Raw genomic sequence first — 23,949 nt, 5'->3', positions numbered from 1 at the left:
CCCGGCCAACATGGCGAAACCCCGTCGCCACTGAAAATACAAAAATTATCTGGGCGTGGTGGCGCATGCCTGTAGTCCCAGCTACTGGGGAAGCTGAGGCAGGAGAATCGCTTGAATCCGGGGGGCGGAGGCTGCTCTAAGCCAAGATTGCGCCACTGTACTCCAGATTCAAAGATGCAGAACTGAGCATTTTAGGACCAAGGAAAACGATATGCAACTTAGCAAGCTGGATTTGTCTCGGGCTTTTACCAGCCCAAATTTTGCTCAGAGAAGTAGCATGTATGTTATTTGGCATGACATGACCAGGTCATTGTGGGTATAAACTATCATGCCATGCTGAAAGTGATAATGCAATGGGCTCTCCCACTCTGAACCTAAGGCAGATGCCATTTTTACCTCTCGTCATAAAGTAATAGAGAGCATGGGTATGACCTCAACTAGGAACACAATTGAATCCTCAAGGCAAAATGATGGCGTCTGAAGAAACATAAACACGTACACAATTTTCCCTTTGTTAGAGTCAGGTCAGATTCTACCTTTTATTTTTCATTCATCTCAATAGATATTTATTATATAGCTATGGTTGGAATAATACAGTATATAGCCTTTTCAGATTGCCTTTCACTTAGTAATATGCATTTTGGATTCCTCCATGTCTTTTTTTTTCTTTTTCTTTTTTCTTTTTTGAGACGGAGTCTCGCTCTGTCGCCCAGGCTGGAGTGCAGTGGCGCGATCTCGGCTCACTGCAAGCTCCGCCTCCCAGGTTCACGCCATTCTCCTGCCTCAGCCTCCCAAGTAGCTGGGACTACAGGTGCCTGCCACCACGCCCAGCTAATTTTTTTGTATTTTTAGTAGAGACGGGGTTTCACCATGTTAGCCAGGATGGTCTCGATCTCCTGAACTTGTGATCCACCTGCCTCGGCCTCCCAAAGTGCTGAGATTACAGGCGTGAGCCCCTCCATGTCTTTTAATGGCTGAATTTCTTTTTATACACGTAAACTGTGGGTGTGGGGAGGGTAAAAGCACATAGCACGTCAAGAATTGAGACTCCACGGTTGTTTTCCTTCTACAATAAAGGCCCAGGCTCACACACCTTAGATTATGATAGCCCACTGGTCAACCTGGGAAGGGTTTATATGGTAATTATCCTAAACCTGTTTTGCTACAATGTGTAGTCTGTGTCAGGCATTGTGCTACAGCTTAAGGATGAAATATAGGGGTCCCAGGCCCAAAGAGTTCAAAGACTGGTCAGAAAGACTACACATAAATGCATGAATTGCAATAGAGAATAGTAGGGGCTTTAGGGGAGGGATAACAAAGGGCTTCAGGATCATACAGGATAGGACTGAGCCTTAGTCTAGTCCGTTTGGTTTCTATGTCGACTGTGTGCTCACTGCTATTAAACTGAAGGACTGATAGGATAAACCAGCTACTTTCCAAAACTGGTCAAATGAAAAAACACTGGGCTGTAGGTAAGGTCGGAGTGCCCTCTACTGAAACAGGAAGATGGAATTAGAAGACAAACTAGTCTGAGTAGAAAAACATCAAAATATTCTTTCTATCCTTTTACTTGTAGAAATGAATAAAGATCCACCTCTTATAACAATAACCATCTTAAGTCTAGTAGATTGTGTTTATTGGGATGGAAAACAATAGGAGCGCAGGAGAATAGCAAGCAGATATGAACATCACAGTGGCAAGACAAGTTTAGGATAACTAGCATATAAACACTTTCCAGGTTGATTTGGGGGCTATCAAAATCAAAAGTGTGTTAGCCTGGGACCTTATTGTAGAAGGAACTGGAGCCTCAACTCCTGACGAGCAATCATGCGCTTTCACTCTCCCTATTCCCACATTTTATGTAAATAAAAAGAAATCCAGCACCAAAAAGACATGGAGGAAACCTAAATGCACATCTAAATGAAAGAAGCCAGTCTGAAAAGACTACGTACTGTATAATTTCAACTATATAATGCTCGGAAAAAGTCAAAACTATGGAGATAATAAAAAGACTGATAGTTGCTAGGGGTTAGAGGGGCTGGAAGCATGAATAGGCAGAGCACAGAGGATTTTTAGGGCAGTGAATCTACTCTGTATGGTAGTATAATGGTGAATACATGTCATTACACGTTTGTCCAAACCCATGGAATGTAAAACACCAAGAGTAAACCCTAATGCAAACTATGGACTTCGGGTGATGATACGTCAAAGGATTGAATTTGATTTTTTTTTAAAGAAATTCAGGCTAATTCCATCGTCAGGGCAAGTCTCAGAAGGTAAAAGAAGATCATAAAAAGGCAATATGTAAATTGAACATTGTATCTGTAAGCGCATGGCCCGTCAGCAGGGCAGGGCACTCCCAGGCTGGTGGGGGTGGGCCCTTAAGCAAGCCACTTCTTTCTTTGCTGTTTTACTTCAGTCTGAATGTCATTTTGGGTTCTACAGTTTAAGATCTATGTTAAAAATAAGTTAGTTATGATTACAATCATTGCTACTTTTGAGTGAATGCTGAAATTTCCACTAAATCAATCAGAATTTAACCAGTTTCTGGAAAATGTAATGATAGGTAGGTTCATCGATTGTAACAAATGCACCACGCTGGTGCAGAATGTTGATAGTAGGGGAGACTGTGCATGTGAAGGTGAACTTTCTGCTCAATTTTGTTGTGAACCTAAAGCAGCTCTGAAAAAAAAATAAGATCTTTTAAAAAAATTTTAAAGAAATTCAGGCTAATTCCATCATAAAGGCAGGTCTCAGAAGGCAAAAGAAGATCATAAAAAGGTAATTTGTCTTGCCATCTAAAGCGACTGTAGATAAGAAGAGAGAATGTGTGAAGGACAGATGACATGGTAGTATGAGCCTCAAAGAAAGCCGCCTTATTTACTTCCTCTTGCTCAACCTCCCTATCAAACAGCAAGCTACAGAGACAATATCATTACATGTGCCAGAAATTGGCTAAATTCCGATTGATTTAGTGGAAATTTCAGCATTCACTCAAAAGTAGCAATGATTGTAATCATAACTAACTTATTTATAACACAGATCTTAAACTGTAGCATTCAAAGTGACATTCAGATTGAAGTATGACACCAAAGAGAGAAGTGACTTGCCTCTAAGGTCCATCTCTGACAGCCTGGGAGTGCCCGCCGGACTGACTGGCGACGTGCTTACGGATCAGTGTTCATTTACGTTATGCAACAGAAAAGACAGAGCCTTCTAAAACTGAAGGTTCTGCCATAAGCAACTCTTGAGCAAATGAGATACTTTATGGCAGCAATTGAGGCTGCTTTTTTTTTTTTTCAAACAAGGACATATGCTAAATGTGGATAACTGTCCTTTAGGTTAGATTATTTGATCTGAAGTCCTTTTTCCACCTTAAATTAGCTTCCAAAAATGGAATCCCATATTTTGAAACAGTGTTGTTGATAAATCTTCAGAAATATCCCAAGAGGAGCACTGTAGTCATTTACTTAAATGGCATTTAGAGTAATTAACAGTTACAGAATTTTTTCTAGCCTCTTTAATTATCCAGTGAGGCCTAAATATTTCATCGCTCCTGCATGATTCATGTTCTAGTACAGATGAAAAGGTAAGGGGAGGTCTCTGTAGAACAGGTGCTGAATGCCTTACTTGCAATAAACATCCCAGCCACCATGAGTTTGGACATCTGGTAGAGATTTTGTAGTGATATAACATCTGGAATTTAATTTGCTACATGTTGTAGAAACTCCTTCTATTAAAAAAAAAAAAAACCCTCTACTTTATTCAAAGCAATTTGCAGTCTTATAATCCATTCATACCCCCACCCAGCCCTTTAGAAAAAAAAATCTCCACAATGCCTATTGTGAAAATCCTTGGAATTTCTTGGCTTTGAAAAATGATAACTTAATGCATTTTAAGCAAGGTTATTCCAGTTCCTGCTTCTATGTTTCCATCCATTAATGAGCTCTGGCTTTATAATTAAAGTGACCTAGTGTGATATTTCAGCTTAATTACTCAATGCTGTCATCTATTTCAGGGCCTGTGAATTCAATAGTATATATGGAGGCCCAGTAAGAAGTGAGGGAGGAGAGCAAGCAGAGAGTTCATTTGCATTTATTGAGTTCATTCGTGTTTATGTGCACAGTGTTCTTTTCCTGTGGAAATGGACTTTTGTGACTGCTCTTTTCATAGTTCAGTAGATTGCTCGCTCCACTGCAAATGGCTGCTATCAATAAACACCCTTACTTTCGTCTGTGAGACCCAATCATTTCCTGGAGATAAAGATGGCTTAGATTAATGTAGAATACATTCCAAGACATTTCTTGGATGGAGTCAGAATATTTAAAGAAAACCTAACAGGCAGACCTTAGATAAGGTGGCTCTTTTTTGCGCTCTCTCTCTTTTTTTTTTTTTTTTTTGCCATCGTCAAACGTGCGGCCAAGTGACTTTTGGAAAGCAAGAAGGGACTATTAAATGATATCAACCCCTTCTTCAGTCTCAGGGTGGCAGAGCTCCTTCTCTAAGAAAGCAGGTTGCCCACCAGATGAAAGGCTGGAAGTTGACATTCAGACCCTGGGTGTGCCTTTCACAGTCCTTTCTAAACTTGGCCTATGGGCAGTTTTGTGTGTGATATCAAGCTGATAAGTACTTCTCGGAATGATTTCCTCCTCCGTTGAACCAGATCCTGAAAGGAAACGTTGATTCTGGCTCTTCCCTAAATTACCCATCCTCAGCATTTCCTACCATTGCTAACATTAAACAAAAACTGTCCTCAAATAGTTATGACTGTTACAAACATCTTGTATTCGTTTCTTTCAGCGATTTCTCCTTATAACAAATTCTGCTTTTGGATCCAATATATTCAAATTCAGCCTGCTAAAGCACTTACTATTTTTCTAATAATTGAAACATGAGTTTGTTGCCTGTGAAAAACATGTTCAGCACAGAAAAACACATCCTCATAATCGGGACCTTTTGAAATGTAAACATTACATATGGGAAACATACAAAATGGGAACAGTTTAAGTGGGTTTCTCTAAGTCATTACCAGATGATCTTCCAGTAGACTTTAGCCTCAAGACAAAATGAAACCTAAAGTTGCCTGAGTAGATTTGTGGTGATCAGCTTTAAATACATTAGACTGAGAACATATGTTTTTTAAGCAAAGGAATCTTGACACAGCAAAACCTTTTCACATGACAGAGAAATGAAATTGATCTGAGTAGCTGTCTGTAGTATGCCATTTGCTGTGATCAGTCTCTCGTCTAGCCTGATCTCTGCTGTCCCTGTTTGTATTGGAGCCATTTCCTGCCTGATAGTGCGTTCCTGTTTGACACACCATGCCTGGGAAAAGGCAGTACCATTTACCCCCACCCAGGCACAAGCTGTAAGACGTCATAAGAACCCTCTGTTTCCGTTACTGGGTGTTGGTCATTCTGCAGGGTTTGCATCTTTCTCTATTTACTTCCTGCCCAGTTAAGGGAAATCAAAAGAAGTGTCCAAAGATTTGGTTTCAAGATGAATTGACAAAGCTCAAAAAAAAGAAGACAAGGAGGAGGTGAAAACATAGTTCAAGGTCCAAGATTTATAATCAGAATTTTGAAGCCTATAGAATTTATCTGTTCCTTGCTATTCAAAGTATGGTCCATGGACCAGCAGCACAGGAATCACGTGGAAGCTTATTATAAATACAAAACCCCAGATACAACCCAGGACCTACTGAATCAAAATCTGCATTTTAACAAGATACTCAATTAATTTGTGCGTGCCCTGAAATTTGAGATATACTGATCCAAGTCAAGCCTTTTATTTACAGATAAGGAAACTGAGTCCCAAGTGAAAGGCTTACGCCAAACCACAAAGCTATTCATCCCAGAGGAGCTGGGACAAGAACTTTAATATGAATACTCTGGCTAGTCTTCTTTCTCTGTATTTGAATGGAAGACATACAGCTCATGCCCTGGGGACAAAATTTCTTCAAATTTGTCATCCTCTTCAACTCACAGATTGTACCTCTTCAACTCACAGATTTCTCATTCATCAGAGCTTCTTCACTTCTCTCCTCATCCATGTTAGATTCCATTACAATCCTCATCCTGCAAATTTCTGAACTCCCCTTGAACCATCTTCTCATTGTTTCACACACTCTGAGCAAAACACCTAACATGAGTGCTGGACCCCTTTCTCCACACCTGCACCCAAACAGTTGAGCAAGGCTGGAGAAATATCATTGAACCATACAGATTGCTGTCACTTTATATTTACAATCAGCAGTCTCAACTAAGCCTTCAACAGTGTCCACTAATCTTACTATATGTCTACAGTAGTATAGTACATTTTCTACCCTTTCATACTTTTTGCAATTTCCTCAAAATTCCCACTACCTATTCTCTCTCTCTCTCTCTCTCTCTCTCAGACAAAATTTCATTTTATTACCCAGGCTGGAGTGCAGTGGTGCTATCACGGCTCACTGCAGCCTTGACCTCCCAGGCTCAAGTGATCCTCCCACCTTAGCCTCCTGAGTAGCTGAGACTACAGGCACACACCATCACTCCTGGCTAACTTGGTTTTTTATATATATATATTTTTTTTAGAGACAGGGCCCCTCTATGTTGCCTGGGCTGGTCTCAAACTCATGAGCTCAAATGATCCTCTCGCCTTGGCCTACCAAAGTGCTGGGGTTACAGGCGCAAGCCACCACACCCAGCCCACCATCCATTCTCAAGTAATGATTTGTCTCCAGTTTCGCTGAGACAATATAAGTAATTAGCTACTAAACCTTTCAACTTTCTACCACTGGTTCTAAATCTACATAGCCGTCTGCACCTGCCCACACCAATATTCTCCTTTCCCCTCTCTCCCACCTCTTAACACACTAGTTTGCAATGGGCCCTGTGAAACCACCCACTCTCCCCTTCTCAGGAAGGATTCTTGCACTATAGAACATTTTTTATTTTCTGAATATGCCATATGTACACATCCTTGCTTCTGAATCAATCTCATCAGCATTCAGTTATATCCCAGTACCTCCCTCCTTCAACAAGAAGCAACGAGGCAAAGCTTTGGAGAGAATTTCCTTAATTTGTGTTCTCTCAATTCCTCACAGCAGCTTCTTGAAAGAGTGTATTCTCTACACAAATACTGTTTACTTTTCATCTTTTATTCACTATTTCTTTACTTTGTTGATTTTATAAAAGTGGCACATGCTCCTTTTTTAAAAATTTAAGCAATGAAATATTTTTTAACTATGAAAACAGCCCAGAACTCCCACAACCCAGAGATTATCATCCCTTGTCTCTTTGTAATCTCTCTTTTATATTAATATATGTCAACATGAAGGGGGATAGAGTAAAAAACATAAAATGAGATATATTCTATATGCTGTGTTTTAAAATGTAAGATTTAATTGTATTTTTTCAAATGCATTTTTCCCCAAACCTCATTTATTTTTTATTGTACTTGAATTTAACAACAGAACAAGCTTAGAAAGCAAAATTAAAAGCCATTCCTGGTCAGGTGCAGTGGCTTATGCCTGTAATCCTAGCGTTTTGGGAGGCCGAGTCAAGTAGATGGTTTGAGCACAGGAGTTTGAGACCAGCATGGGCAACATGTTGAAACCCTGTCCCTACACACACACACACACACACACACACAAAAAAAAAAAAAAAAAAAAAAACCCTACAAAAATTAGCTGGGTGTGGTGGTGCATACCTGTTGTCCCAGCAACTCAGGAGGCTGAGGTGGGAGGATCACTTGAGCCCAGGAGGTTGAGGCTACAGTAAGCTGAGATCACACCACTACAGTCCATCCTGGGTGAAAGAGTGAGACCTTGTCACCAAAAAAATTAAATTAAAAAAAAAATAGCTACTTTGAACAATAAGAAAAGTAGTCTTTTAACCTATCAGAAACTCAAAAGAATGCAACATTTGTCTCTCACCTACCTGTGGCCTGGAAGCCCCTGGGATGACTGGAGAGGGGGTGGGTGGTTTGTTTTGAGTTGTCTCCACCCTTCTGGATGGAGTTCATGTACTTCTTACATATATTGATTGATGTCACATGTCTCCCTAAAATGTATGGAACTAAGCTGTGCCCTGACCATCTTGGGTACATGTTGTCAGGACTTCCTGAGGCTGTGTCACAGGCACGTCCTCAACCTTGGCCAAATAAACTTTCTAAATTAACTGAAAAAAAAAAAAAAAGGAAAATTAGTCTTTTGTAATTGCCTTCACATTCTTAGTTTTATAGCTTATCTTGTTATTTTAATTGTGTCAAAGTTTTTAATACTTATAATCTGTAATTATCATCCTTTAAGTATTGTGTTCTAGTTCTCTACTTAAATATATCTAATCCTCAACACTGATTGTTTTTACTGGAGGTTTTCCATTTCTGAGTATATTCAACAAATATATTTGAAGCATCTTAACATTGGAGATGAGAGTAGAAAAACAGGTAAGAGCTTTGTTTTTATGGAACATATTCTAGAACAGGAGAGAGAAAACAGAAGAAGACAAACCAAAAACCAATATAACTTTCAGATTGTGTGTGGTAAGTACTGTGTACCTTATATAAGGCCATATACTGAATAAGTAAGGAAAAAGCTATTCTCATCAAGAAAGACTTCCCTTTGGATGTGGCATGTGAGCTGAGTCCTGAATGATTCAAAAGAGCCAATCAAAGAAAGGGACTGGGGAGCAGGAAGAGGAGGGACATTTTACACAGAAAGAACAGAAAATGCTTACGGCTACATAGAAGGAACAGAAATAAGCTTGGTGTATTTGAGTAACAGAAAGTAGGCCCATGTGGCTAGAGCTTAGTGGGAGAGCAGGAGAGGGGAACATGCGGTTGCAGATGTAGACAGGGGTTGGTTCACAAAGGGGTTTTAAGCCAAGACATGAAGTTGCAACTTCATTCAAAATGCAATGCAAAGCCTTCAGTAGGCATAAGCAAGAGAGGGAGAGAGGGATATAAAGTGATTTATGTTTTCAGACGACCAGTTTGACTCCTGCATAGAGAATAAATTGAAAGTGGAGGTGAAGTGAAAAGGTAGAAGCAGGAAGTCCAGTTAGGAGATTATTGCAGTAATCCAGGCAAGAGATGATGGTGGCTTGGCTAGAGAGATACCAGCAAGGACACAGAAGAGTAGCAAATTTGGGATATACATTATAAATAGAGGGGACGGGACTTGCTAGTGGGCTGGAGGTGGAGAAAAATAGAACCAAGGACAAATCCTAGTGGTTGGTTGGTTGGTTTTGTTTTACTGAGCAACTGGGTTAAAATTGACGCCATTTACAGAGAGAAAGAAGACTGGAGAAAGTATAGGTTGGACTGGGAACAGATGCCCAGGGATTTCACATTTGAGATATCTACTGAAAAATCCATCAGACAGAGGTATCTACGTCTAGTCCAGAGTTGAATGGAGAGAAAAATTTAGGTGTGCTCAACATGTAGATGCAATGAACACCATCGGAAGGATTGAAATCACCTCGGGTGGGTAAAAGGTCCACAGTCCTCACTTTACAACAAAATTATCTGAAAACCCTAAGAAACACTTGTGGCTGGGCACAGTGGCTCAGGCCTGTAATCCCAACACTTTGGGAGCCCGAGGTGAGAGGATTGCTTGAAGCCAGGAGTTTGAGACCAGCCTGGGCAACAAAGTGAGACCCTCGTCTCTACTAAAAATAAAAAATAAATAAATACTTCTGTCCAGTTCCTAACCCCAAAATAAATCAGCATGTGTGAGAATGGGGTCAGCATCAGTGTAGATAAAGAAATGGACCAAGGGCTAAGCCGTTGGGTACACTAACATTTAGGAGAATCCAGTAAAGGAGGCTAAGAAGTCGCCAGGGAGAAAGGAGGAAAACTAGGAAAGTGTGCTGTCCTAGAGGCCAAGAAAAGAAAGTGTTTCATGAAGGATGGAGAGGCTGCTCTTCTGCTGAGACATTGGGAAAGATGAGGACCAAGTAATGGCAATGTGGAGGAGAAAGTTGAGCAAGTTGCCACCTGCTTTTGTTTTATCAGCCATGTAAATGGAAACCATCAGCTGAGAAAGCATAGGAACAGAATGACACTAACGGTTGGAGGAGAGAGAGGATATTGTGTAAATGTTATTTTGAAGAGTCAGAGAAAACAGAACATTCAAAGAAAGCCAGGAAGTGTCAAGTGCTGATGTGAAAATTAGGAGAATAGTTAGTTTACTGGTATTAGCTATTCCAACCCCATTCAGGTGCTCAAAGTGGGCAAGTAGTTGGCTTTCATAATGGTAGGGTTTTTGTTTTGGCTTTAGTTTTACTTTTGTTAGTTTGTTTGTTTTGCCATGTAAACACTATGAAGGAAGACAGGGAGGCAAGACAGTTAACTTAAACTCCTAATTTCCCAGGGGTTAATTACAGTGACAGAACATAGCGTCAACACCTTCAACATGGGAAATCTCGTGCTCTAAACTAAGCAGGGGGGAGATTTGCAAAAAAACCAAAAAGGAAATAAAAAGCATTATTCAGATTTTCAAAGGAATGTGCTTTTAAGTAAATCTAAGCTGGATAAAGAGAGAATGAGACTGGAAAGCTTGATAATGAAATGCTGAATAATGAAGAGTGGTGGGGTTAGTAGATGGGGATCCCCATGAAATAGAATAATTGGTAGGGGGCTAGGCACAGTGGCTCACAACTCTAATCCCAGCACTTTGGGAGGCCCAGTGGGAGGATTGCTTCACCCTGGGAGTTTGAGACCAGGCTGGGCAACATAGTGCGACTCTATCTCTAAGAAAAATTTAAAAATTAGTCACACATGCTACTGCACACCTGGAGCCCCAGCTATTTGTGGACTGGGGCAGGAGGATCACTTGTACCCAGGAGTTCATCGTTGCAGTGAGCTATGATCATATGACTGCACTCCAGCCTGGGCAACAGAGTAAGATCCTAGCTCTGAAAAAAAGAAAAAAAAAAAAGAATTGGTAAGATGTAGACCTAAGAGTGAGCCAGAGGATCAGAGGTGGTGAGACCTTTCATTCTGAATGCATTCAACTCTTACCTTTGTCTGCTGCATTCTCTATGATATTGTCAGTATTTCCTCTATGTAAATAATTTGATTTTCAGCTGTGTGTACTCTGCTCTCTGTTGCTTGTAATTTATGTATGTTTTATAATATTGTTTTGTTTCTTAAGTTATTCCCTTGACTCTGAAATCTGTCTCACTTTGTTCTGATTTTTGTGTTGTTTTTGAGGTTTTCCTGCCATCATGTCCTTAAATTCTTATTTTATAAATTCCTGTTTTAAAAAAGGAATCTTATAATTCTTTTATGACCCAAAGGACCCATGGAAATGTGGACTATTCAACTGTGTTTTGCCCACCACTTTCCTTCTTCGCTCCTTAGTCCCTTCTTCTTTTCCCTCCCTTACTTCCCTCTTTTCCTTCTCCTCTTTCCTCCCTTTCATTCCTTTGTCTGCCTCCTGTCCTTTCTTCCTTCTCTTCTTCCTTCCTCCTTCCCTTCTTCCCCTTACTTCCTTCCATGCTGTCTTCTCCCTTCTGGCCTTCCTTCCTTTTCCTCTTTTCTCCCTCTTCCCTCCTCTCTTTCCTTTCTTCCTTCCCTCTTTCCTTTTTTCTTCCATCTTTCCTTTTTTCCTTCCTTCTTTCCTTTTTGCCTTTCCCCCTCCTTCCTTCGTTTTTCTTTTCCTTCCTTCCTTTTTCCTTTTTTTCTCTTTTTCTTTTTCCTTCCTTCCTGCTTCTTTCCTTCCTTATTCTCAATTTATCTAGCACCATCGCTCGGTTTGTTGTTGTTGTTGTTGTTGTTTCACACAAGTTTAAGGCTGACAGCCCTAAACAGAACTTCTCTTTACTCTGGTAGACTGCAAATCAGGCCTCATTGGCACCCTTTGCAGTTCATCTAAGACTGTGTTGTTTTCTCCTCTGGGCAGCAGGTGAAGGAATAAATGTTGTATTAGACCCATCTTCCTGTGGCCTGTGGTGCAAGGGAACAGGAGAACCTTCTGCTGGGGCTCTGAGCAGCCTCAATCCACAATGTGAAGACATGAGCTCTTCTATTTCTTCCGAGTTTTTGTTTATTTGTTTTTGTTTTTGAGACAGTCTTACTCTGTCACCCAGGCTGTAGTGCAGCGGCACAATCTCAGCTCACTGCAACCTCTACCTCCTGGGTTCAAGTGATTCTTGTGCCTCAACCTCCCAAATAGCTGGGATTACAGGCACGCACCACCACACCTGGCTAATTTTTGTATTTTTAGTACAGACAGGGTTTCGCCATATTGGCCAGGCTGGTCTCGAACTGCCCTTGAGTGATCCGCCCACCTCGACCTCCCAAAGGTCTGGGGTTACAGGCATGAGCCACCACACCCAGCTAATTTCTTCAGAGATTCTCTTAATATCCTGTATGACAGCATATCACCTGGCTATTGGTGCCAGTCCCCCAAAACTTTCCCATGGGGCGAGACTGCCCAGAGCCTTCATGTTACTGCCCAATTTCCTGGAAAACCCTTCTTTCCTCTACTGAGACCCTGTGATGATACTTAAGCATTTCTCTTAACTTTCCCGAGGCTTCCTACTCACCCCCTCAGTCTCCTTCTCCACAAACTTGGGAATTTTGACAAGAATATTCAGGACTCTATGGACTTCCCATCTCTCCCGTGATGCATTTGGAAGGTGGGTGTGGGTTAGAAGCCATGCTAAGCCCAGCCATGGTAGAGTCTTCTGATTCTTTCTTTAGCTACCAGGTTTCCACAGTTAGTGAAATTGGAAACTTCCCCTCATTTGACTGCACCTGGTGAGCTTACTGTTGGTTTGGATTATATTTGTTGTTGAGAGGCAGATTTTTGTGATCCTCTTTCACACGACTAACTGGGAAGCACCAAAAATGAAATCTCTCCCTCTGCCTTCTTGTGGAGAGAGACAGACCTTAAATATGTAAATAAACAAGAAAGTTTCAAAGCATTGCAACAGAAATAAAATACAAGGAAAGCAACATTTCTTTGGGTTTGTCTTACTAGCTTTACTTTCATTACTCCCTGGAACTATCATTTATAGGGATCTAGCCCTGCAAAAGAACACATGACAAGTTGTTGCTTTAGTTGGATGCCGTGAGGCTCTAAATAAAACTGGTCCTATGTGGATTGTGATGTTATACTTAATAAAAACTTTATTTTATGGGATAGTCATGGGAACAATGACAGGTTAGACACACTAATCTGTCTCGAGGTGGCGGGTGGGGGTCGGGGGGAAGGGAGTCCTGATCTCTAGCATTTACAAATTTCTGTAGTATAAATACTTATACCATGCTGATTTCAAGCTACTAATGATTTAATAACTGGCTTGAAAACTCCTAAATATTAAAAAAAAAAAAAGAAAACTCCTAAATATTTAACAGGGGGCTCTTGTAAGTCAATACAAGACAGCAAAAGCCAAGCCCTTCAGTCTGTGCCCCACTGGGGCTGCTACTCTGGGACCTAAGCTCCAGCTCTCATTTTCAGAGTGGCCTTGAAGTTCTAGAACTGTTCTTAGTTTCCATATTTTCATTTTTATAAAAGGATCAATAATATGATAGAAATGTATGATGGTTAGATCCCATAATGTTTGGTTCACAAAATCTTCCTAATTCATCAAGCACATACATGATAGAGGGGGAGAGGTCTATCATGAGCTGAGCTGTGAACATGAGATTCTGAGGAGCTTCAGAATAAATGAAGACAGGTTCCTGCGCTCGCTCCCCATATAATTCGTTTGTTAAATTGCATCCCCTCTCTTTCCCTCCCTCTTTCTCACACGCATACGTGTCCAGTTGAAGCCACCTGCATGTCCAATGTTGAAAGCTCAGTCTCCCGCTGTTCTCCTGACTTCTTTAGGGAGTTCTGATGAGTCATTCTGGCTCCAAGCCCCGCCACTTCCTCTTCCTGCAGAGGAAGCTCATTTTCAGCACTCACACCCACAAACCACACAGGAAAGTGAGAAGTGGGATTAGGTGAAAATGTTGAGCTCCTTCCATCGCCTCTGGTCCACTATTATACATGATCTTGCCAACTGTGCCTTGACTGGAACTGTGGCTTGTCTGAGAACTGGAGTGGCCCCTGGAGCACACATCCCTGCCTGCGCATTGCCTGGAAAGTCGAGCTCTGTAGCCAAGGAAAAACCTCCTGATTGGAAGGCAGAAAGCACTGGGTTTTGATCCAGCTGAACTGGATACAAAGACCTTAGTTTCTTCATCAGCAACCTGGGCATAAATAGTTAGGCATACTTCATAGTGTTATGTAAAGATTAGTTGAGATAATGCATGCAAAATGCTCAGGATAATGCCTGGTACATAGAATATCCTCATATATGTTAGCTAAAATAACAATAATAACCTTTTCTTGAGACAGGGTCTGGCTGTGTCACTCAGGCTGGAGTGCAGTGGCACTATCAGGGCTCTCTGCAGCCTTGACTTCCCAGGCTCAAGCAATCCACACACTTCAGCCTCCCAAATAGCTGGGACCACAGGCATGCACCACCACACCTGGCTATTTTTTTTTTTTTTCTGGTAGAGATGGGGGTCTCACTATGTTACCCAGACTGGTCTTGAACTTCTGGACTCAGTGATCCTCCCACCTCAGCCTCCCAAAGTGCTGGGAGTGCAGGTGTGAGCCACAGCTCCTGGCCAATAATTATTATCATCATTAAGTAGATCTGCCTAAGGATATCTTTCCAGTCTTTAAGGAGCTTCACCTATGACTATTTTAAAACATGTATCCTCTAATAAATTTCAAACTCACTATTCAGGATTTGTTTCACTGAGTTGCTATTTTTTAATTTATCCAAAAGCTCTTTCATAATCTTTTATGCCATTTTGCCTAATAGGAATTTTTCTGTATGGTTTTGCTCTAGATGTCAGTCTGGACTATTTTAAAAACCTCATACAAGATTTGCTTGTTCTCCAGACACTTATTTATCATTTGATTGAGAAATCTTTTTATCTTTTTTCTATTATTTCCCTTTTTCTTAATTTTTACAGCGCAGATGGAAAAGCAATCAGTGTTGGGCTGATGGCCATGGGTGCTTAGGGAAGCCTGGATTCATTTATTCATTCCACACACATTTGTTGAATACATTTCTTTTGCCTTTGTGTCAGGCACTACTCTAGGATATAAGCCCACAGAGAACAAAAACAGAGTCCCTAGCTTCAAGGACTCCCAAGACTAAGCAGAAACTACAGACAGATCAACTGGTGATAAGTGTGTGGTGTGTTAAGTGCTAGATACAAGAACTCATACACCACTATGGGAACCTGTGGGTCAGAGGGACCTAAACTGGGAAAGGAGGAGACAGGGAAGTTTTTTTGAAGTTTGCAAGTGATTTTCAAGTAAAGAAAGTGGACAAAAAGAATCCCAGGCAGGGCCGGGCAGAGTGGCTCACACCTGTAATCCCAGCACTTTGGGAGGCCGAGGCAGGTGGATCATGAGGTCAGGAGATCGAGACCATACTGGCTAACACAGTGAAACCCCGTCTCTGCTAAAAACACAAAAAATTAGCCGGGCGTGGTGGCGGGCGCCTGTAGTCCCAGCTACTTGGGAGGCTGAGGCAGGAGAATGGCGTGAACCCGGGAGGTGGAGCTTGCAGTGAGCCGAGATAGCGCCACTGCACTCCAGCCTGGATGAGAGAGCGAGTCTCCATCTCAAAAAAAAAAAAAAAAAAAATCCAGGAAGATGGAAAAATAAACACATAAGCACAAAAACATGAGGGAGCCTGGTCTACCAGCAGCCGCATGTGGTTGTATTTGTTGGAAATTAGGAAGAAGGTAGGGAAGTTCTAGCAGTGAGGCCTCACAAGCCAGGTCAACCTGTTTATAGAACATCCTGATACCAATAAGGAGTGATCAAAATATTTTTAATCAGGGGAATAAAGAGATCAGACTTGTGCTTTGAGAGGTCACTGCAGGAGTATTTGGAAAGACTTAAAGGGGGCCAAGCCTGAAGGTGGAAAGACCAGTCGGGAGGTAAACACAATGGGTAGAGAACAAGGAGGTTTGAACTAAGGAGACAGCAGTGGGAACGCAGAGAAGTGGAGGGCTATGAGAGAGATGTGAAGCAGCAAACTCAACAGCTCTTGGTGACCCAATAGACATGGTAGATAAGGGAAAAAGAACAGTCAAGGATGACTCTTAAATTCTTGGCTTAGGTATCTAAAGACTGTGGTGCCATCCACTGATGGGAAGCACAGGAGGAAGAATAGATTTAAGGGGTTAAATAATTATTCATTTTAGATATCTTAGGTTGATTTGCCTGTGATACGTCCAGACCAGACCGGGTGTGGTGGCTCACGCCTATAATCCCAGCACTTTGGGAGGCCAAGGCGGGAGGATTGCTTGAGAACAACAGTTCGAGACCAGCCTGGGAAACATGGCAAAACCTCTTCTTCACAAAAAATATGAAAATTAGCCAGGCATGGTGGCGTACACCTTTAGTCCCAGCTACTGGGGAGGCTGAGACTGGAGGATCACCTGAGCCTGGGGAGGTCAAGGTTGCAGTGAGCCAAGATGGCACCATTGCACTCCAGCCTGGGTGACAGAGCGAGACCCTGTCTCAAAAAATAAAAATAAATGTCCAGGCCAGACAAAAAGTGTTTCAGAGTGGTGCAGTGTGTCTAATTTGGAGTTTGAGAGACAGAACTTAGCAGAATACAGGTGGTAGTCAAGGTCACAGACATATGTAGAGAGTCAGCGGAATGAGAAGAGAATAAAGAGCAAGGACAAAAAACCAAACACCGCATGTTCTCACTCATAGGTGGGAATTGAACAATGAGAACTCATGGACACAGGAAGGGGAACATCACACTCCGGGGACTGTTGTGGGGTGGGGGGAGGGGGAAGGGACAGCATTAGGAGATATACCTAATGCTAAATGACGAGTTAATGGGTGCAGCAAAACAACATGGCACATGGATACATATGTAACAAACCTGCACATTGTGCACATGTACCCTAAAACCTAAGGCATAATAAAAAAAAAAAAAAGAAAAAAAAAGAGTCAAGGAGGAAAGACTGATGCTATGGTTTCCATGTACGTGTCCCTCCAAAATTTACATGTTGTAACTTAAACCACGAGGTGAAGTTATTAAGAGGTGAGGCCACCTGGAGGTGATTAAGCCATCAGGGCTCTGCCCTCATGAGTCGGATGAGTGTCTCTATAAAAGGGCTTGAGGGAGTGAGTTCACCTCTTCTGCCCTTCTGCTTCCTCCACCATGTGAGGATACAGTTTCATCTCTTTGGCCGCGTGAAGACACAGCAAGAGACACTATCTTGGAAGCAGAGAGCAAGCGCTCACCAGACACGGACTCTGCTGACACCTTGATTTTGGACTTCCTAGCCTCCAGAACTGTTGTCTGTAAATTATCCAATACAAGGTAAAGTTTGTTATAACAGCAAACAAACGAAGATAACTAGTAACCATAAATAGCAATAAAGAAGAGAAATAAAAAGGAAAAGCCAAAGAGATAAAAAGGAAATAAGAAGAGTGGGAAACCATATTAATACTTAACATTTATGGCCAGGTATGGTGGCTCACTCCTGTAATCCCAGCACTTTGGGAGGCCAAAGTGGGAGGATCACTTGAGCCCAGGAATTCAAGACCAGCCTGGGCAACATAGCAAAATCCTGTCTCTATTAAAAAAAAAAAAAAAAACCTACAAAAATTATCTGGTGTGGTAGCAGGCACCTGTGGTCCCAGCTACACAGGAGGCTAAGGCAGGAGTTTTGAGTCCAGGAGGTTGAGGCTACAGTGAGCTGTGATTGTGCCACTGCACTCCAGTCTAGGTGACAGAGTGAGGCCTCATCTCAAAAAAAAAAAAAAAAAAAAAAAAAAAGATTTAAGGCTCAATTCAGGTACCACATTTTCCAGAAAAGTAATTACCTATCTCCTCCTGATACCGAAGCCCCATCCTATAAAACCCTCAAGGGTATGGTCCAACTTTTACACATCTCCACATCTCTAGCACCTAGAATGGTTTTCTGACATATTGTATCTATTTGGTCCCTCAATATATGCTTTTTCAAAAAAGTTGAAATCAAGAGAAGAAAGACACTCAAATGAGAGGAAATGATCGGCTCTGCAAAATACTTCCAAGAAGCCAAGTCAAAACATTGTACATCTAAACAAGACAGTCAATTTGCAAGGTTCTTGGCAAGAGAACTTAGTAAACTAAAAGAGGCAGAAACCAAATAACCCTGGGAGTGAATTGAGACAGCGGGGAAAGAAAAAGTAGATTTCTCTTCTGAGAACTTTGTCAGTGAAGAGTTACATCACTTCATATAATAGCTGGTTAAGGAAAGGATTTTCAGCATAATGGCTCTTGAAATATTATGCCACTTTTGAGGCAATTCCTTCTGCTTTATTACAATGACTTTTTCACCTAAAACATACGAGACAAGTCCTCTATAAGAAGTGATATTTTGGTATTCTGGTTCCAGGCAAAGTCACACTCTCCAATTTACTTGACACAACAGTTTCTCATCAGAGAGTATCATGCAAAACAAATTTGAATTGCACTCATGTTTGTAAAAATCCAAATCTGTTTTGAATATGCGAAAAAGAGGCTAGGGAGATGGCATCTTCTTCAGTCTTTTTTCACACGTAACAACTCCACATTTCTAAGCACTCTCCTGTTTGGATTTTATTTTATGCTGCAAGTGTGTTTCTATGCTATAAGATTACTTTCACTGCACTTTGAGTAAAGATACCTCAAGCCCCCAAAAAGTTGAAAAATTGTTGAAGATGATGCAAAGAGAAATAATTAGCTTAAGAAATTTTCATTCTATCACATTAAGTGCACAAATTATTGACTTTGAAAATGTTATCCATTACTTGTAAAAATTTGTTTTTATCATTCGATATATATTTACTAGCTATGAAAATGATTTGGGTACCATGGGTTCTGATGAAATTCATCAAAATTTTTCCATTAAAATTAATGAAAATATTTTCTTTATGGAATGGCTTTTCATTTAGCAACAGACTTTTCAGAAATGAATTTAAATTGTTAAAGGAGGGATAGGTGTTGTGAAAATGGGAGGGTGATAGAGAGTCATGGAGATTTTTTTTAAAGATGCAGGATAGTTTAGTGCAATTGTATATCAAAGCGAAACAAAAACATGTTAAGAGAGAATGAAGATACAGAAGTCAGAAGCATCACCTATAGTGATTTCCTGAGAAAGTGAAAAGGAAAGAGGATCCAGAACACAGGTGCCTTGGACTAATGTGGAATGAAGGCAACTGCTCTCATAGAAACTCAAGGGAATGGAGGAAATAAAGGCTTCAGATTCAGATCAGTGGGTCAGGAAGAGGATGTGTGATGCCCAAATTTACATGTTAACTTGGCTGGGCTGTGGTGCCTAGCTATTTGGCAAACACTAGTCTAGATATTGCCATGAAGGTATTTTTTAGATGTGATGTGCATTTAAATTAGTAGACTTTTCTTTGTAAAGCAGATTACCCTCCATATGTGGGTAGGTCTCATCTAATCAGTTGAAGGCCTTAAGAGAAAAGATGGAGGTCCCTGGAAGAGGAAGGGATTCTGCCTCCAGACTGCCTTCAGGCTCAAGACTGCAATGTCAGCTCCTAACAAGAATTTCCAGACTCCCAACCTGCCCTGCACGTTTTGTACTTGCCAGCCTCATAATGGTATGAATCAATTTTTTAAAATAAATTAATCTCTAGACAGGCAGAGAGATAGACATAAACATCATATAATATATGTAGGGCTAGGCATGGTGGCTCACACCTGTAATCCCAACACTTTGGGAGGCTGAGGTGGGGGGATCACTTGAGACTAGAGTTTGAAACCAGCCTGAGCAACATAGTGAGACCTCATCTCTACAAAACGTAAAAACTTAGCCAGGTATGGTGGCACACACCTGTAGTCCTAGCTATGTAGGAGGCTGAAGCGAGAAGATGGCTTGAGCCCAGGTGGTCAAGGCTACAATGGAATCATGATCATGCCAGTGCACCCCAGCCTAGGCAACAGAGCGAGACCTTATCTCAAATATAAACATACACACACACACACACACACGTTGTATATACACATATTTATTGGTTCTGTTTTTCTGGAGAAGGAGAAAAGAAGTTCAGGACGTTCAGGGAGAAATGCTTTCTGACCACTATTCCCTGGATGAAATCCTGGATGGCATCATCCACTGAGAGCTGAGGGTGCTGCTGAGAGAGCATTAGGAAACTGGCAAACATTTGCATAGTTATTGTGGACAAGCAGGAGGTTGCTAACTCAAAATGTGCAGAAACATTGTTAGAGCAGTTTAGACATACTGATGGCTCAGTGCTGGAACAGCAGAAGACCACCTCTATGAGGCCCCTGTTCCTGGAGTTATGTGTGGTTGCATAGATTCTGTATGAATATATAACACTTGATTTTTGGTGGAGCATGGGGAAGGATCTGCTGTGTAGAACTGTTAATGAGAATTTTATATATATAAAAGGAAATAATACATTTTTTCACAAATGTATTTATTCATTTTCTGTAATACAAATAAGAATACATGTGATGGTTTATCCTTTCAAAATCCAAATCTCCAAGTATCCATCCCCATATTCAACAGGTGATATTTTTGCCATATTCTCATCAGATCATTTGTTTTCAGAAGTAGACATAGCAAATACAACTGAAGCCTCAATGTTTCTCCATCTCTCCTCAGAAGTCATTAGCATCCACATTTTCATAATTTATCTTCCAGGTATTTTATGCATAAGCAATATTTATATTTATTTGACATTGCCATTTCCAGTAAAATAATAGAGAATTGTTTTTGAATGATTTTATTGTTTAAATAAATGTCATCTTACTGTACAACAATTTGCTTTTCTCACTCTACTTTTTGTTTTTGAGTGTTATCATGTTAATACATGTAACTGGAAAATGAGATTTTTTATTATAGTTTTTAAGTTAAGAATAGAATAATTTATTTGAAAAAATCTTTTTACAGAGAGTTTCTTCTTAAATTTTCAGCTTAAATTACACCTTTCTAACTTAAATGAACACTTTTTATATACTGATTGTATTAATTGAAATAAGAACAAAATGACCAACAAAGTTTATTTTTTTAACTAACACACACACACACACACACACACAATTCTCTATTATGAATATTTTAACAAATGTAGTTTCCTAAAACAAACATACATTGTCTCAAGTTTACAAGTCAACGTTCTTGCAATCTCTACTAAACAAACTTTTACACACGGCAGGAAAGTTCTTTGCTCTTTGAAGTAAATACTCTTAGATAAGAGGTCATTTCATGATAACTAAAGACAAAAGAAGCATAGATAAATTTTATAATCATGGCAACTGGAATGTAAATATTCTCTAAGCTTCTGCATTATCTTTTTCATCTAAACAAAGAATAAGGGCTAACCCAGTGTTTGGGATTCTCAAAAACACTATGCTAATAACCTCATTGAAGGTTTTTATTAAGTATTACTGAACCAGGTGGCTTAGAGTTTCAACTATAATTTTAACTGAAGCTGATTCTAAGTATTTGAGGTAAATAATGTTCTATGATATAGAACATTAAAGAATCTATAGGCAGAATCTATGGCCACATAGTAGCAATTCATGTTAATTCTTCACAGTATTCCATTGTATAAAGATCCTACATTCTAATGTACTCTCTGGCAATAAGATTAGTTTATTTCCAGTTTTTAATTATTACAAGGAAACCCCCAAGATCATTTATGCATATGCCTCTGAACTCACAAGCAAGAGTCTATGTTCCACATTAAGTGGAACTGCTGGATCACCAGGTAAAGAGAATGTGCATCTTTGATACGATACAAAGATCATATCTTTACTAGAAATTGTCAAAATTGTTTTGAAGAAGTTGCACCAGCATAGCCTCTTACCACTCCTGTGTGAGACTTCTGGCTTGTTTTTCCACATCCCAACTCAGACTTGGAATTATGAGACTTTTAAGTTTTCACCAATCTGCTGGATATAAATCCGTGCCTTTAATCTGTATTTCCCTAGTTACTGGTGAGACTATGCTTTGCTTTTGGATTTTGGATATGCTTTCTGGCCGTGTTGGTTTCCTCTTCTGTGAATTGTTTGATCACATCCTTTGCAAATTTTCTCGAGGTCTTGTATTTTCTTTAAAGGTTTGTAGGAATTCTTGATATATTCTGCATACAATTGTTTTTTCAGTTTCATGTGTTGCAAAAACCACCTTCCAGTGTGTGGATTTAGTGCTACCATTTCAATTTGCACTTACCATTCTTCTCCTCCTCCTCCTCCTCCTCACTCTTATGTTTGCTCCATTCTTGCCTTCTGTTGTACTTATAACATTTATAAATATATACATATGTGAAAGGAAAATAAATCTTGGGATAAGCCAAAGGGAAAAGTCAAGCTGGGAACTGCTTAGGGCAAACCTTCCTCCCATTCTACTCCTAAAAAAGACAGCTACTAAAATTTAAAAAGCCACAAAACCTCCTTCACAATTTGTCCACAAGGAAATTCCTTACAGACAAAGGTCAGATAGAACTCAGAGTCATTCCTCTGCTCACTGAGATAAATGCATATCTGCTTGCTTCCCTTGGAGAGGCTAATCAGAAACTCAAAAGAATGCAATCATTTGTCGCTTATTATTTACCTATGACCTGGAAGCCCCCTCCCCACTTCGAGTTGTCCCACCTTTCTGGACCAAAACAATATACATCTTTACACATATTGATCGATGTCTCAAGTCTCCCTGAAAATGTATAACACCAAGCTGTGCCCAACCACCTTGGGCACATGTCATCAGGATGTCCTGAGGCTGTCACGGATACATGTCCTTAACCTTGGCAAAATAAACTTTCTAAATTTATTGAGACCTGTCTCAGATATTTGGGGTTCACACATATATAGTCCATTTCTTTTCCTTTGGGGTTTTAAAGCTATACGTAGTTTCTATTATTTTAATGGTCACTCAGGTTTTTTTTTTTACCTACATAATTAGTCTTCCCAGTAAAGTCAGCAGGAGTGGTTCCCAAAGCATAGACCCCAGAACAGCAGCCTTAGCATCACCTGGGAACTGTTAGATATGCAGATTCTCAGGTCCCACCCCAGACCTAATGAATCAGAAACTCTATGGGTGGGTACACAACCTGTGTGTTCCAAGTGATTCTGACGCATGCCAAAATTGGAGAAACACTGGTCTAGAATTACTTAAATATTTCTATCCACCTTCTCCTACCCAATCTCATAAGAACCCCCATCCCTACTCCACCTTCTTCCTTGGTATTCTTGCCTGGAATTTTGACATCAGTGCTATGTTTGTGTGTGTGGGTGTGGAAATAGTGTCAATGGTTAATTAAATAAAACAGCATTTCAAGACGATTAGTTTCTCATGGGGTTTTTGTTTTGTTTTGTTTCATCACAATCCTTGAATCTCTGTTAATGGTTCTTTCATTAAGGATCCTAAGTTGTTAAATTTTCCTAATGCATTTTTGAAAGTCTTTATATGGTCTTTATTTTTGAATCCTGTTTCATTCAGGTTTAGAATTCAAAGTTTGCAGTTATTGTCTATCAGTACCTTGAAAATATTATTCTGTTGTGATGTGGTATCTGTTGCAGATGAGAAGTCTGTTGTTCATCTAATGAGATCTGTTAGCAAGAATTCTGTCTTTCTGTCCTGTGTTTTTTTTTTGTTCTTTTGTTTTGTTTCAGACAGAGTCTCACTCTGTCGCCGAGGCTGGAGTGCAGTGGTGCAATCTAGGCTCACTGCAACCTCCATCTCCTGGGTTCAAGCAATTCTGGTGCCTCAGCCTCCTGAGTAGATATGATATGTTTTGGCTATGTGTCCCCACCCAAATCTCAACTTGAATTGTAATAATCCCCATGTGTCAAGGGCAGGGCCAGGTGGAGATAATTGAATCTTGAGGGAGGTTTCCCCCATACTGTTCTAGTGGTAGTGAGTAAGTCTCATGAGATCTGATGGTTTTATAAATGG

This window comes from Nomascus leucogenys, chromosome 1a (genome assembly GCF_006542625.1).
Source record: "Nomascus leucogenys isolate Asia chromosome 1a, Asia_NLE_v1, whole genome shotgun sequence".
Classification (NCBI taxonomy): domain Eukaryota; kingdom Metazoa; phylum Chordata; class Mammalia; order Primates; family Hylobatidae; genus Nomascus; species Nomascus leucogenys.
This window is presented reverse-complemented; position numbering follows the sequence as displayed.